At 42.9% G+C, this 16,431-nt stretch overlaps 1 protein-coding gene and 1 long non-coding RNA gene across 2 annotated transcripts in view; one reads left to right on the top strand and one right to left on the bottom strand.

Annotated features, from left to right (window-relative positions):
• Window positions 1-524, top strand: part of LOC139268444 (uncharacterized) — a 35,328-nt gene extending 34,804 nt beyond the window's left edge. The window contains exon 4 of the long non-coding RNA XR_011594033.1: window positions 414-524. This is a non-coding gene — a long non-coding RNA (uncharacterized lncRNA). The remainder of the gene's footprint in view (window positions 1-413) is intronic.
• Window positions 1-16,431, bottom strand: part of ephx4 (epoxide hydrolase 4) — a 59,425-nt gene that overhangs the window by 545 nt on the left and 42,449 nt on the right. The gene's annotated exons all lie outside the window — the stretch shown is intronic.

The following is a 16,431-nucleotide window of genomic DNA, read 5'->3' as shown; positions in this document are numbered from 1 at the left end:
AGCACAGAAGCACTAAATGTAAAAGCTGTGGATCTATGATTCCCACTGGGATGAGAGAGCTGGTTTCAGTCATGTAAAAATGGGAGCCAGTACATGGACGTCATTGTTCCAGTATCTGAACTACAGATGCACTAAATATAAACACTTCTTAAAAGGTTTTACGTAATAGAGCTACTGACTAAAGACAGCTGTGTACCCAGCAGTTCAACATCTTATACTATGTATATTTTATATATGTTAAAATGAGAGCACTTTAAAGGTACATACATCAAAATTTCACTGAGTAAAAAATTATGTCGTTGTAGCACGCCACTGAGCATAAGTGGCATATTTTTCTTGCGTAACTAAACTGGCCCAGCATCTGACAAAGGGTCATCGACCTGAAACGTTAACTCTTGTTTCTCTCTTCACAGATGCTGCCTGATCTGCTGAGTATTTCCAGCATTTTTTGTTTTTATTATCCCCCAGATTTTATTGAAATTAGGTCAGAGCCCTATAATACTGTTTAAATGCCCGTGCGGTGCTAGAGATGTTCAGTGCCCATTTGGAATGGGTGCTTCAGGGATGGCCCATTAAAAAAAAAATGAATTTGCCTCTGGGTGGCCCTTTTCTTTAAGAGGTGTGGGAGCTGCTGGTTTTCCTTTCTTCTCCATGGGGAAAGTGCCTCCCCAAATAACTCAGAAACCAGGGATTCGATTCACATAGAAGAACCAAGTTTAGCAGCATGCCGTATTGGTTCATTGATGTGATGCACCATTGGGGATTCTTGCTGTTATAGAAACATAGAAAGTAGGTGCAGGAGTAGGCCATTCATCCCTTCGAGCCTGCACCACCATTCAATATGATCATGGCTGATCATGCAACTTCAGTACCCCATTCCTGCTTTCTCTCCATACCCCTTGATCCCTTTAGCCGTAAGGGCCACATCTAACTCCCGTTTGAATATATCTAATGAACTGACCTTCACAACTTTCTGTGGTAGAGAATTCCACAGGTTCACAATTCTCTGAGTGAAGAAGTTTCTCCTCATCTCGGTCCAAAATGGCTTACCCCTTATCCTTAGACTGTGAGCCCTGGTTCTGGATTTCCCTAACATTGGGAACATTCTTCCTGCATCTAACCCGTCAGAATTTTAGATGTTTCCATAAGATCCCCTCTCATTCTTCTAAATTCTAGTGAATATAAGCCTAGTCGATCCAGTCTTTCTTCATATGTCATCCCGGGAATCAGTCTAGTGAACCTTCGCTGCACTCCCTCAATAGCAAGAATGTCCTTCCTCAGATTAGGAGACCAAAGCTGCACACAATACTCAAGGTGTGGTCTCACCAAGGCCCTGTACAACTGTAGTAAGACTTCCCTGCTCCTATACTCAAATCCTCTCGCTGTGAAGGCCAGCATGTCATTTGCTTTCTTTACTGCCTGCTGTACCTGCATGCCTACCTTCAATGACTGATGTACCATAACATCCAGGTCTCTTTGCACCTCCCCTTTTACTAATCTGTCACCATTCAGATAATAATCTGCCTTCCTGTTTTTGCCACCAAAGTGGATAACTTCACATTTATCCACATTATACTGTATCTGTCATGCATTTGCCGATTCACCTAGCCTGTCCAAGTCCCCATGCAGACTCCGAGCATCCTCCTCACAGCTTGCACTGCCACCCAGCTTAGTGTCACCTGCAAAATTGGAGATATTACATTCAATTCCTTCGTCTAAATCATTAATGTATATTGTAAATAGCTGGGGTCCCAGCACTGAACCCTGCGGCACCCCATTTATTCACTGCCTACCATTCTGAAAAGGGCTCGTTTATTCCCAATCTTTGCTTCCTGTCTGCCAACCAGTTCTCTATCCACGTCAATACATTACCCCCCAGTACCATGTGCCTTAATTTTTCACACTAATCTCTTGTGTGAGACCTTGTCAAAAGCCTTTTGAAAGTCCAAATACACCACATCCACTGGTTCTCCCTTGTCCACTCTACTAGTTACATCCTCAAAAAACTCTAGAAGATTTGTCAAGCATGATTTCCCTTTCATAAATCCATGCTGACTTGGACCGATCCTGTCACTGCTTTCCAAATGCGCTGCTATTACATCTTTAATAATTGATTCCTGCATTTTCCCCACTACCAATGTCAAGCTAACCGGTCTATAATTCCCTGTTTTCTCTCTCCCTCCTTTTTTAAAAAGTGGGGTTACATTAGCTACCCTCCAATCCATAGGAAATTAACCAGAGTCTATGGAATGTTGGAAAATGACCACCAATGCATCCACTATTTCTAGGGCCACTTCCTTAAGTACTCTGGGATGCAGACTATCAGGCTCTGGGGATTTATCGGCCTTCAATCCCTTCAATTTCCCAAACACCATTTCCTGACTAATAAGGATTTCCCTCAGTTCCCCTTTCTCATGAGATCCTCAGTCCCCTAGTATTTTCAGGAGGTTATTCGTGTCTTCCTTAGTGAAGACAGAACAAAAGTATTTGTTCAATTAGTCTGCCATTTCTTTGTTCCCCATTATGAATTCACCTAATTCTGACTGCAAGGGACCTACATTAGTCTTCACTAATATTTTTCTCTTCACATATCTGTGGAAGCTTTTGCAGTCAATTTTTATGTTCCCTGCAAGCTGACTCTCATACTCTATATTCCCCCTCCTAATTAAACCCTTCATCCTTCTCTGCTGAATTCTAAATTTCTCCCAGTCCTCAAGTTTTCTGCTTTTTCTGGCCAATTTATATTCCCATCCTTGGATTTAACACCTTCCCTAATTTCCCTTGTTAGCCACAGTTGAGCCACCTTCCCTTTTTTATTCTTATGCCACACAGGGATGTACAATTGTTGTAATTCATCCATGTGATATTTAAATGTCTAACATTGCCTATCCACCGTCAGCCCTTTAAGTATCATTCTCCAGTCTATCCTAGCCAATTTACGTCTCATACCGTCGAAGTTTCCTTTCGTTAAGTTCAGGATCCTAGTCTCTGAATTAACTGTGTCACTCTCCATTTTAATGAAGAATTCTACCATATTATGGTCACTCTTCCCCAAGGAGCCTCGTATGACCAGGTTGCTAATTAATCCTCTCTCTTTACACAAGATCCAGTCTAGGATGACCTGCTCTCTAGTTGGTTCCTTGACATATTGATCTAGAAAACCATCCCTTATACACTCCAGGAAATCCTCCTCCACAGTATTGCTGCCAGTTTGGTTAGTCCAATCAATACGCAGATTAAAGACACCCATGATAACTGCTGTACCCTTATTGCATACGTCCCTAATTTCCCAACCTCCCTACTACTGTTTGGTGGTCTGTACACAACTCCCACTAATGTTTTCTGCCCTTTGGTGTTTCGCAGCTCTACCTATATAGATTCCACATCATCCACGCTAATGTCCTTCCTTATGATTGCGTTAATCTCCGCTTTAACCAGTAACGCTACCCCACCTCCTTTTCCTTCCTGTATGTCCTTCCTGAATATTGAATACCCCTGGATGTTGAGTTCCCAGCCTTGGTTACCTTAGAGCCATATCTCCGTAATCCCAATTACATCATATCCATTAACAGCTATCTGCGCAATCAATTCATCCACCTTATTATGAATGCTCCTTGCATTGAGACTCAGAGCCTTCAAGCTTGTTTTTTTTAACACTCTTTGTTCTTTTAGAATTAGGTTGTAATGTGGCCCTTTTTGATTTTTGCCCTTGATTTCTCTGCCCTCCACTCTTGCTTTTCTTCTTCCTACCTTTTGGTTCAGCCCCCTTTTTACTTCCCTCTGCCCCCCTGCATAGATTCCCATCCCCCTGTCTTTTTAGTTTAAACCCTCCCCAACAGCACTAGCAAACACTCCGCCTAGGACATTGGTTCCGGTCCCGTCCGGTTTGTACTGGTCCCACTTCCCCCAGAACTGGTTCCAATGTCCCAGGAATTTGAATCCCTTCTCCTTGCACCATTCCTCAAGCTACGTATTCATCTGAGCTATCCTGCAATTCCTACTCTGACTAGCACGTGGCACTGGTAGCAATCCTGAGATTACTACCTTTGAGGCCTCAACTAAAGCAATGTGACTGAGTACTGTAGACTTGAGTAAGTGTGACCTTAGTCTCTTTATTCTGACTCCGAAGTGCTGGGACAGCATTGGAGGCCTGCTTATATGCAGTGCTCCCAAGGGATGCTGGGATCCCTTGGGACTCCAACAGATGCGCTTTCTGGTGGCGGTAGAACGCTGGTTACAAGGTGCTGCATACATAACACCTGCATTACACATCTTTTTCTAAAGGGGCCTGACGTACAGTGGGCTAAGCACACTAGCCTTCCAGTTGAGATGGGATGAAATTAAAGTCTCCTTTTCTCTGCCTGCCTCAAGGATCTTCCATGAAATGAGTTGGGCAGTTTCAGACTGTGCCCACTGATCATCGTCCCACAGCACCAAAACTGCACACAATTCATCACAAAGTGGCCCTCTCACTTAGAGAAGCTAGTGCGAGAAATTAAAATGTTGATGACAGCACTAAAGATCTTCCATTTTTACTTAAATAGAAATAACACCAGAGTGAAAGTTAGCTTACAGTAAAAACCAGAACTGTGAACTTATTGCATTGTATTACTCTGTGGTACAATGTCTGGTTCAATAAAATTGGGTTGCTAAGCTGCAAATGAAAAAGAAATTGCATCCTATGAATCTCTCCACGATAACAAAAACGAACAAAATTATTTTTTCTAATTTATGTTTTTGCTTAATTCTGTAGTTATGATAGGGATATATTCTGGCACTGCCCAGGTGGACTGCAATGGTTATCCTAGTCCTGTACATTCCTATGTTGTCTTGAGGTTTGAGTTAATGGGCATTGATGGTGCGGATTCGAGGGAACGTTACTCTGCATTTGGTCGTGCTGTATCTGACTTATGAACATTCTATCAGTCTGTGGTACAAAGTCTGGTTCAATAAAATTGAGTTACAAAGATGCAAATGGAAAAATAAAGAGAATAGAAAACGACCAGAAGGTCCATTAAGCTTGCCCCATTCAGATATGGTACGATCCCACACATAATTTACCCATCCTTTATCTTCATAATCACTTTAAGATGATAATTGAGAAGGACATAAGTATGACGAAAACCAGGGTAATAGATTGGAGAAAATTTTGAGGGGCTGAGAATAGAACTTGGGAAACTAAAATGGGAAACAATATTGACAAAAAAACAATGCAGAGCTGCAATGGGGAACATTTAAAACAGTGATCAACAGAATGCAGGAACAATATATTCCGCTAAAAGGGAAGAACAAACTAAACACTAATGATACCCCATGGATGAATAAAGCCATAAGGGGACAATTGAGGGTAAGGAAAGAGCCATACATTAAGTACATAGACAGTAGAGGAGTGCATGATAAGGAAGAAGACAAAAAGATTAGGAGAGAAGTCGAAAAAACAATTAGGACGGCAAAGAGGAACTATGAAATTAAATTATCAAGGAATATAAAACAAAATAGTAAAATATTTTACAGACACATCAATAAAAAATGGAAGATTGGGATGGGAATAGGACCATTAAGGGATATACAGGATAATACCACAGGTAACGATAGAGAGATGGCAGAAATATTAAATAATTATTTTGCTTCAGTATTTACCAGGGAGATAGAGCAGATGGACATAACATTGGATGATGTGATTTGTAATGAGATAAATACATTTAAAATAAAAAGAGGATAAACTAATCAAACTCAAAGAGCATAAAAAGCCTGGTCTGGATGGATTTCATCCACGCATTTTAAAAGAATATAGGGAAGAGATAGCAGAGATCTTACTGCATATATTTAATAATTCGTGAGAAAAAGGTGCAGTGCCAGAGGACTAGCGGATAGCTAACGCAATACATATATTGAAGAAGGTGGATAGAACATGCCCAGGGAATTATAGACCAGTTAGCTTAACATTGGTGGTAAGAAAAATAATAGAATCCCTATTAAAGGAGAAAATTGAAGAATATCTAGAAACCAAAAATATAATAACGAATAGTCAGCATGGATTTCAAAAGATAAAGTCTTGCTTGACCAACCTCATTGAATTTTTTGAAGAGGTAACAGAGAGAGTAGACAATGGTAATGTAGTAGATATAATTTATCTAGACTTTCGAAAAGCCTTCGATAAGGTACCCCATAATAGACTGATGAACAAGGTCAGAGAATGCGGAGTCGGGAGACAAGTAGCAGAATGGATAGCTAGCTAGCTTCAAGACAGAAAGTCGGGGTAAAAGGTAGCTATTCACAGTGGCAGAAGGTGGGTAGTGGTGTTCCACAAGGATCAGTGCTGGGACCACCATTGTTCACAAATTATATTAACAATTTAGACTTTGAATCAGAAACACAATTTCTAAATTTGCGGACGACACCAAATTGGTGGGGGGGGGGGGGGCGGAATAGTCAATACTGAGAAGCAATTTATTTTTCATTTGCATCTTCGTAACCCAATTTTATTAAACTAGACTTTGCACCACAGAGTGATAGAATGTAATAAACTCAAGTTTCTGGTCTTTACTGTAAGCTAACTTACACTCTGGTGTCATTCTATTTAAATAAAAATGAAAAATCACGCATGTAAAGACTACACTAGAATGAAGACAGTGTCCTGGCCAATATTTATCCTTCAACCAACATCACTAAAACAGATGATCTGATCATTATCACATTGCTCTTTGTGGGACCTTGCTGTGTGCAAATTGGCTGCCGTGTTTCCTACATTACAACAGTGACTACATTTCAAAAGTACTTAATTGGTTGTAAAGCACTTTGAGGCGTCCCGAGGTCAAAAAAAGCACTATAGAAATGCAAGTCTTTCTTTTACTAAAATTGTCTATTTGCCTGTGTCTCAGCAAAGTGTCACTTTTAAATGTCTTGTGGGTTGGAATCATGTTGAGTGATAATATTAATGACCATTTTAGTGCATTAAACCGTTTATCTTAAATTGGGTAATGGCTTCATTAAAATAGAGTACTGAGGAATTTCTAAAGTGCCCATTTCGAATATGATACACAGCTGAGTTTAAATATGTACTGATCTCTAGCTGACTGCAATGCTTCCTTGGTAACTTGATACCTTCTGATGTTTTCAAATTATCGTTCGCTGTTACAGTACAGCAATTTCTTAAATCACAATTATTTTCCCATTTTGTTCAACTGGCAATGTTAAATTTCAATGATGATAATCAGAATTAATATTTTCTTACCACTAAACACGTGCCCTTGAAAAAGTGGAGATTTTAAACCCACAAATGTTTATTATTAAGCAATTAGAATTTGTCAGAGACAGGTTTGATCAAAGACCAAAGACAGAAGATCGACATTAGCCCAAACAAAGGCAAAAGCATAAACAAATGGTATAATCACCACATCGCGGCCAAGGCAAATGTTACGTTGCATGTGCCAGCTATTCATAATTTATTAGTTCCAGAGCTTAAAATGTCTAGCTCCTACTTATGTTGGGTACATAGTTTATAAAAACATAAACAGAAAATCATGGAAAATATGTACGATTTTAGTTCCTTAAGCTTTTAAAAAAAAATATGAAGGCAACCATTAAGCAGTATATTACTTAGATTCTTTCTTGCACTAATATATGCAACCTCTTCACTCCCAGCCAGTAACATGAAGATATTCATAATGGGAATAAAGTATTTTAAAACATTGATCTTATTAGGAGTTACAGCTGGAGTCAAAATTATTCATGTTTAAGCAAGTAGCTTGGTGATTCTGTGTACACCAGTAATACTGTGTACTCAAAGGGATTGGTTGAAGCTTATCTAATTGTTGCAAAGAGAGGCATAGTACAGACTACAGTCATGTAGTGGTTATCGCATGGCATAAACAATCCAAAGATCCTGAGTTCCAATCCCACCGATAATTCAATAAATCTGATAATTTACGGACTGGCAAAAGTTAAAAAATGATCATGAAAACTGCAGATTGTCGGAAAAACCCAAGTGATTTACTAATTTACTATAGGGAAGGGAACTTGCCACCCCTATCTTGATTGCCTACACATGACTCAAGTCCCACAGTACATGGTTGATACTTAAACCCACTCAGTTGTAAAAACAATTGCTATGCTGGACTGCAATAGTTGAAGAAGGTGCCCCCCACTTTCTCACGCCAATTAGGAGCAGCCAATAAAAAACATTGCCTTGCCACATTGTACACATCCTGAGAACAATTTTATTTTATTTTTTAAAAAGCTTCAAATAAATAAATGGCCCCTTTCCCCTTTGAAGGTATTTTATCCCCTTTCACACGACAAAGTGTTTACAAATGCAAGGGTGAGTGAATGACCAGCTACCAGGCCTGTGCCACTGGCAACTAATGGCACATAGCAGCAGCTTAAATTAACTTGTCACCACATTTCCCTCCCTTTCATCCATTCAGCACAATTCCCAGTTGGACCAATTGAGATTTTAAATTCATTGGTCCAGATTTTGCTGTCAAAATAATGGTGAGGCTAATGGCACTCCCTGTTATTTATGCATAAATGGTACAGCAATTTCAGGTGGGGAGCAGATGCACGGTTAAATCTGATTATACACAAGTTGCAAAAACGGCATCTTACTGTCTGCCTCACCATTGACATGCATTGAATGGGGTGAAGTTGCTGTACTTGCGCGGTAGATACGAACGAATCCCACCGCAGATATTCAGGGCTAGTTATTACGAGCTGTTAGAAACTAAAGATGCCTAAAAATGTATATGGTTATGCGATTAAAACTGTGACGCGAAAAATGCTGTGTTTAAATAGTTATGTTCGAATTGTAGATGGAAAGTCTCCTCAGACCAGATAGATGCTTAGAAGTGCTCATGTTTTGATTTCCTACAGAGGGTACAGTACTATGTACTATATCCAATCTCCCTGTTGCTAAGCAATTATCTGTTTTTAAGTTAAGACTTGAACCTTGTATTTTATGTATAATGCTAAGGTAGGATTTGAAGTTAGTTTAACAAAACTGCTTGTGAAGATAATGGAAGGAAGTTTGGGGAACATTTGCTACATCATAAAGGAGGTAACACTCTAAAGTGAACAGATTTCTGGTTTGGCCTCATTGGATCAAAGGCAAGATATAGATGGAAGAGATAAGACACGAATTTCAAAGGAGGAAATCTTCGGGAAAGTATAAACAGAGAAAGACATGTGACCAAAAGCATAAGGCACCTTTAGTGCGGACTTTGACACAAGAATCAAGACAAAGATCGCGATACGCCATTGGGTATTAAGGTTTTAGGGGAACTTCTATAGGTCAAGAGGTCTTGTCAATATCCTGGTTCAGGCCCACCCCTAAAAATAGAATAAAAGTGGCCTCCTGAAAGCTTGTTCTCACTGACGGGGGAGAGAGAGAGAAAGAGACTCAAAGACGGAATAGTGGAAGAGAGAAAGAGAGAGAGAGAGAGCGAAAGAGGCTCATCGACGGAATAGAGGAAGAGAGAGAGAGAGGGAGAGGGAAGTTCTGGACGAAAGGAAGAGTTGCTCACGTGTGTCAAGCACCTGTCCTATCGGATTGGTATCAGCTACTTGTCACGGTCATATGTTTTAGCTGTATAATTAATGTGTTATATTGCATCTTAAACTCTGATAAACACAATATACCCACTATATTGGTTTGTATTTGAACCTGATTATTTAAAAAGTGACCAGAGATAGTCTTAACTTGGCTATTTTTAACAAAGCGCATGTACCTTTTTGGTGACATGACGGGGCCGAGATTGTCCGTTTCTATCAGAGCCGTCGGTAAGTACTCACTGCTCGGTCGGCGCGGAGGGGCCGTCATTTTGCAAATTGCCCTTGTGGATTTTCCCGGTGGAGAACGGCTCCGCTCCGACCGTGCTGACACTCCGTCGACCTCTTACTGGCCGGCGGCGATCCCCTTTCCGCCCCGCTGAAACCCTCTTTGGTGGCCCGGTGTTTGCCACTAAAGTGGTTGCAGAGTTTGCAGCGGCCCTCCCCTTTAACTGAAAGGGAGGGACGTTGTGACACATCAGTGCGACGTGGCACATCCGCGTCGTGCTGACATCATCAGTACGGCGTTCATGATATCAGAGCGATGGCCGTTCTGATCCGCCCGCATTTCCGCCCCGCTGACGACGGCCGCTCCGACCCGCCTGCAGTTCCACCCTGCTGATGACAGCACATCCACCCCGGTCCAAAAAAAAATAAAAGTAGAATTTCCCTGGATTGTCTGCCCCATGCATTGGGGTGGACGGAGCATTTCAAAATCAGTAGGTGTGCCCCATTTCGGGCGGAGGGTAATTTCTGCCCCGATAAGTATTAATGACTTAATCAACCTCTCTGGCAAAAATAATTTACTATTATACATGTCGAGTATAAAAGCAGGTAAGTCTTGCTACAGCGATACAAGGTATTGGTGAGGCCACACCTGGAATACTGTGTGCAGTTTTGGTTTCCATATTTACAAAAGGATATATTTGCTTTGGAGGCAGTTCAGAGAAGGTTCACTAGGTTGATTCCGGGGATGAGGGGTTTGACTTATGAGGAAAGGTTGAGTAGGTTGGGCCTCTACTCATTGGAATTCAGAAGAATGAGAGGTGATCTTATCAAAACGTATAAGATTATGAGGGGGCTTGACAAGGTGGATGCAGAGAGGATGTTTCCACTGATGGGGGAGACTAGAGCTAGAGGACATGATCTTAGAATAAGGGGCCGTCCATTTAAAACTGAGATGAGGAGGAATTTCTTCTCTCAGAGGGTTGTAAATCTGTGGAATTTGCTGCCTCAGAGGGCTGTGGAAGCTAGGACATTAAATAAATTTAAGACAAAAACAGACAGTTTCTTAAACGATAAGGGGATAAGGGATTATGGGGAGGGGGCGGGGAAGTGGAGCTGAGTCCATGATCAGATCAGCCATGATCTTATTGAATGGCAGAGCAGGCTCGAGGGGCCGTATGGCCTTCTCCTGTTCCTATTTCTTATGTTCTTAATCCTTCAGGTTTTTGAATTTTTTAGGGAGGTTTTAAATTTAACATTTTTTTCCCCTTTTCTTTTCTGTCTCTTTTTCTCTCTTTCTTAATCCAATCTTTAATTCCCTCTTTTTATCTGCCTTTCTGTACCTGATTTGACATTTGAATTCATCCCCTTTAATTCACCCTCCTTCTCAGTCCTTCCGCTGTTTATTTCCCAATCCTTGAATCTCATTGGTTAAGGAGATAGCAGGTTGCTTGCCCTGTTGACTCCAGTCCCAGATGCGCTGTTTCCCTCGCCATTATCAGTTTGCACTTCCAACAACTTTGTGTGCAAACATTTTTGGAGCTGCCAGGGCAGGGGCAAGTCTAACTAACGACAGATGCCTTTAGATGCCCTGCTGCAACAAAATCTGGCCTATCATATTGTAAATTTGCGAGGCTACACCACATCTTACTACTTCCTGGTGCAGCCTGTTGAATTAGCACTCGAATGTGACGATCCTGAAAAAAATGCAACCTTTCAGAATAAGAGGGAGTATCATGTTGTAGATTTATTGGCAATTCAAGCTAAGACTTTATTGATGTTCAATTTCTAAAGTTGTATTTCAAATGATTCTTTCAAATTATTCATGTTAAAGGGTTAAATGATGTGGTGACCTAGATTTGAATGCTGTGACAAATGAGACAAGGACAAGTGAAGAGCACTACAGGAATGAAGGAAATGTATTAATAGCCCCTTTGGAGGAAAAAAACGGAGTATTGATTTTTGAGATTACAGACACTTCAAAAGCAGAAGGTTTTACAAAGATTACAGCTTTTGTGACAACGGTTAAGGCAAAAGTATTGCGTTATCCAAACATTTATAGCAATTGGGAAAATATATTTATTGTGAAATGGTCATTAAAGAGAAAACAGACACCAATTGATTGATATTGAACAGGGTGATGGTCCAAATACAGAAACACCGCAGGGAGTTTTAACCTCCCCATAACCGGAGGAAGAGGGTCCGGGGGGGGGGGGGTTTATAATTGGTAAATGTGTGAAACCTAACCCAATCCACATGAACCTGCCTACTTCCAGTTTAACCTCTACGGGTTTGGGGGGTGTCCGAGTAACCCACTCTGGAGAGACGAGTCCGTGATTATAATATTTAACTAAGACTCTGGTCTGCAGACTTTAGGAGCCATTTAAATTTAGCGGTTGCGGTCCGAGTTTCCTGCGTCTCAAGAAACCCAGCAGCTGAAGGGAGGCTGGAGCTGCTAGATCCAGTATGTACGTGCTTTACCAGCACTGCTGGTGGGTCAGGAGCAGGAGTGCTTCCCCCGACCCGTCAAGTAAATCTTCTGCCACGATCTTCAGACCACCTGCAATAAGCCTCCGTCCCCGCAATATTCAGAACCCCCCCCACCACCCCCCCGTGATCAGCCTCTCTCCCTATGATCAGACCCCACCCCCCCCTGCGATAAGCCTCCATCCTCGCAATATTCCAAACCCCTCCCCACGATCAGCTTCCATCCCGGCAATATTCAGACCTCCTGCAATAAGCCTCCATCCCCGCAATATTCAGAACCCCCCCCCCCTCGCGCGATCAGCCTCTCTCCCATGATCAGAACCCCCCCCCCATGATAAGCCTCCATCCTCGCAATATTCAGAACCCCCCCCCCCGTCATCAGCCTCCCTCCCCGTGATTCAGATCCCCTGCGATAAGTCTCCATCCCCGCAATATTCAGGACCACCCCCTCCCGCCCCCCCGCGATCAGCCTCTCTGGTCATGATCAGACCCCCCCCCCCCACCCCCGTGATCAGCCTCCCTCCCCCGTGATTCAGATCCCCTGCGATAAGTCTCCATCCCCGCAATATTCATATTCCCCTGCGATAAGTCTCCCTCTCCGTGATATTCAGACACCCCTCCCCCCCCCCACCCCCGCAATCTGGCCCTCCTTCCTCGAGCCCCCTCACCATGCCCCAATCTTCTCCAATGCTGGAACCGTCGCCAACTGCGGCCTTCTACCAAAGGCTTTCCCGCCCGGCAGCCATCCAGCCTCTTAATCTGGCTGGCCGCCATGCCATGAACGAGAACAAATTCTAATGAACTCCTGCTGTTAAATTCTGCAGGACCTCTGGCATTTTCAGGATTCCCAGCTGCAGACATGCACCCCGCTCTCTCCCCATAAATATTGGCGCCACAGTTTCTGTGATTTACTTTTGATCAGGAGGGCTTCCTACATTACAAAAAAACCCAACTTATATTTATATAGCACCTTTAAAGTCGTGAAATATCCCAAGGCACTTCATTATGATATAAAAAATTTGACACTGAGCCACATAAATAGAAATTAGTGCAGGTGACCAAAAGCTTGGTCGAAGAGGTATGTTTTAAGGAGCATCTGGAAGGAGGAAAGAGAGGTAGAGAGGCATAGAAGTTTTGGCAGGGAGTTCCAGAGCTTGGGGCCTATACAACAGAAGGCATGGCCACCAATGGTTAAGTGATTATAATCAGAGATGCTCAAGAGGACAGAATTAGAGGAGCGCAGACATCTCGGGGGACTGTGGGGCTGGAGGATATTACAGAGATAGGGAGGGGCGAGGCCATGGAGGGATTTGAAAATTTTAAATCGAGGTGTTGCTTAACTGGAAGCCAATGTAGGTCAGCGAGCACAGGGGTGATGGATGAGCGGGACTTGGTGAGAGTTAGGACATGGCAGCCGAGTTGTGGATCACCTCTAGTTTACGTAGGGTAGAGAGGCCAGCCAGGAGTGGGTTTTAATAGTCAAGTCCAGAGGTAACGAAGGCTTGGATGAGGGCTTCAGCAACGGATGAGCTGAGGCAAGGGCGGAGACGAACGGTGTTACGGAGGTGGAAATAGAGGGTCTCAGTTATGCTGCGGATATGTGGTTGAAAGCTCATTTCAACAACAACTTGCATTTATATAGCGCCTTTTATGTAGTGAAACGTCCCAAGATGCTTCACAGGAGTATTATGCAATAAAAATTTGACACCGAGCCACATAAGTAGAAGTTAGCGCAGATCAAAGAGTTATGTTTTAAGGAGCGTCTTGAAGGAGGAAAGCGAGGTAGAGGTGTAGGCAACAGAAGGCACCGCCAGCAATGGTTGAGCGATTACATAAGAACATAAGAATTAGGAACAGGTGTAGGCCATCTAGCCCCTCGAGCCTGCTCCGCCATTCAATAAGATCATGGCTGATCTGGCCGTGGACTCAGCTCCACTTACCCACCCGCTCCCCGTAACCCTTAATTCCCTTATTGGTTAAAAATCTATCTGTGACTTGAATACATTCAATGAGCTAGCCTCAACTGCTTCCTTGGGCAGAGAATTTCACAGATTCATAACCCTCTGGCAGAAGAAATTCCTTCTCAACTCGGTTTTAAATCGGCTCCCCCGTATTTTGAGGTTGTGCCCCCTAGTTCTAGTCTCCCCTACCAGTGGAAACAACCTCTCTGCCTCTATCTTGTCTATCCCTTTCATGATTTTAAATGTTTCTATAAGATCACCCCTCATCCTTCTGAACTCCAATGAGTAAAGACCCAGTCTACTCAATCTATCATCATAAGGTAACCCCCTCATCTTCGGAATCAGCCTAGTGAATCGTCTCTGTACCCCCTCCAAAGCCAGTATATCCTTCCTTAAGTAAGGTGACCAAAACTGCACGCAGTACTCCAGGTGCGGCCTTACCAATACCCTATACAGTTGCAGCAGGACCTCCCTGGTTTTGTACTCCATCCCTCTCGCAATGAAGGCCAACATTCCATTCGCCTTCCTGATTACCTGCTGCACCTGCAAACTAACTTTTTGGGATTCATGCACAAGGACCCCCAGGTCCCTCTGCACCTCAGCATGTTGCAATTTCTCCCCATTCAAATAATATTCCCTTTTACTGTTTTTTTCCCCCAAGGTGAATGACCTCACACTTTCCGACATTGTATTCCATCTGCCAAATCTTATCCCATTCGCTTAACCTATCCAAATCTCTTTGTAGCCTCTCTGTGTCCTCTACACAACCCGCTTTCCCACTAATCTTTGTGTCATCTGCAAATTTTGTTACACTACACTCTGTCCCCTCTTCCAGGTCATCTATGTATATTGTAAACAGTTGTGGTCCCAGCACCGATCCCTGTGGCACACCACTAACCACCGATTTCCAACCCGAAAAGGACCCATTTATCCCGACTCTCTGCTTTCTGTTCGCCAGCCAATTCTCTATCCATGCTAATACATTTCCTCTGACTCCGCGTACCTCTATCTTCTGCAGTAATCTTTTGTGTGGCACCTTATCGAATGCCTTTTGGAAATCTAAATACACCACATCCATCGGTACACCTCTATCCACCATGCTCGTTATATCCGCAAAGAATTCCAGTAAATTAGTTAAACATGATTTTTCCTTCATGAATCCATGTTGCGTCTGCTTGATTGCACTATTCCTATTTAGATGTCCCGCTATTTCTTCCTTAATGATAGTTTCAAACATTTTCCCCACTACAGATGTTAAACTAACCGGCCGATAGTTACCTGCCTTTTGTCTGCCCCCTTTTTTAAACAGAGGCGTTACATTAGCTGCTTTCCAATCCGCTGGTACCTCCCCAGAGTCCAGAGAATTTTGGTAGATTATAACGAATGCATCTGCTATAACTTCCGCCATCTCTTTTAATACCCTGGGATGCATTTCATCAGGACCAGGGGACTTGTCTACCTTGAGTCCCATTAGCCTGTCCAGCACTACCCCCCTAGTGATAGTGATTGTCTCAAGGTTCTCCCTTCCCACATTCCTGTGACCAGCAATTTTTGGCATGGTTTTTGTGTCTTCCACTGTGAAGACTGAAGATTATCAGGGATGCTCAGGAGGGCAGAATTAGAGGAGCGCAGACATCTTGGGGCAGGAGGGCAGAGGGGCCTTGTGGGGCTGGAGGAGATTACCGAGATAGGGAGGGATTTGAAAATAAGGATGAAAATTTTGAAATTGAGGCATTGCTTAACTGGAAGCCAATGTAGGTCAGCGAGCACAGGGGTGATGGGTGAACAGGACTTGGTGCGAGTTAGGACACGGGCTGCCGAGTTTTGGATCACCTCTAGTTTACATAGGGTAGAATATGGGAGGCCAGCTAGGAGTGCGTTGGAATAGTCAAGTCTAGAGGTAACAAAGGCATGGATGAGAGCTTCAGCAGCGGATGAGCTGAGGGTTAAATTTCAGGGTCAAATATGACATCAAGGAAACTAAAAGTCTTGTTCAGCCTCAGACAAGAGTTGGGGAGAGGGATGGAGACAGCGTCTAGGGAACGGAGTTTGTGGCAGGGACCAAAAACAATGGCTTCAATCTTCCCAATATTCAATTGGAGAAAATTTGTGCTCATCCAGACTGAATGTCAGACAAGCAGTCTGACAATTGCGAGACTGTGGAGGGATTGAGAGACGTGATAGTGAGGTAGCGCTGGGTGTCATCAACTTA

The sequence above is a fragment of the Pristiophorus japonicus genome, chromosome 8 (assembly GCF_044704955.1).
Source record: "Pristiophorus japonicus isolate sPriJap1 chromosome 8, sPriJap1.hap1, whole genome shotgun sequence".
In the NCBI taxonomy this organism is placed as follows: Eukaryota; Metazoa; Chordata; class Chondrichthyes; family Pristiophoridae; genus Pristiophorus; species Pristiophorus japonicus.
This window is presented reverse-complemented; position numbering and strand designations above follow the sequence as displayed.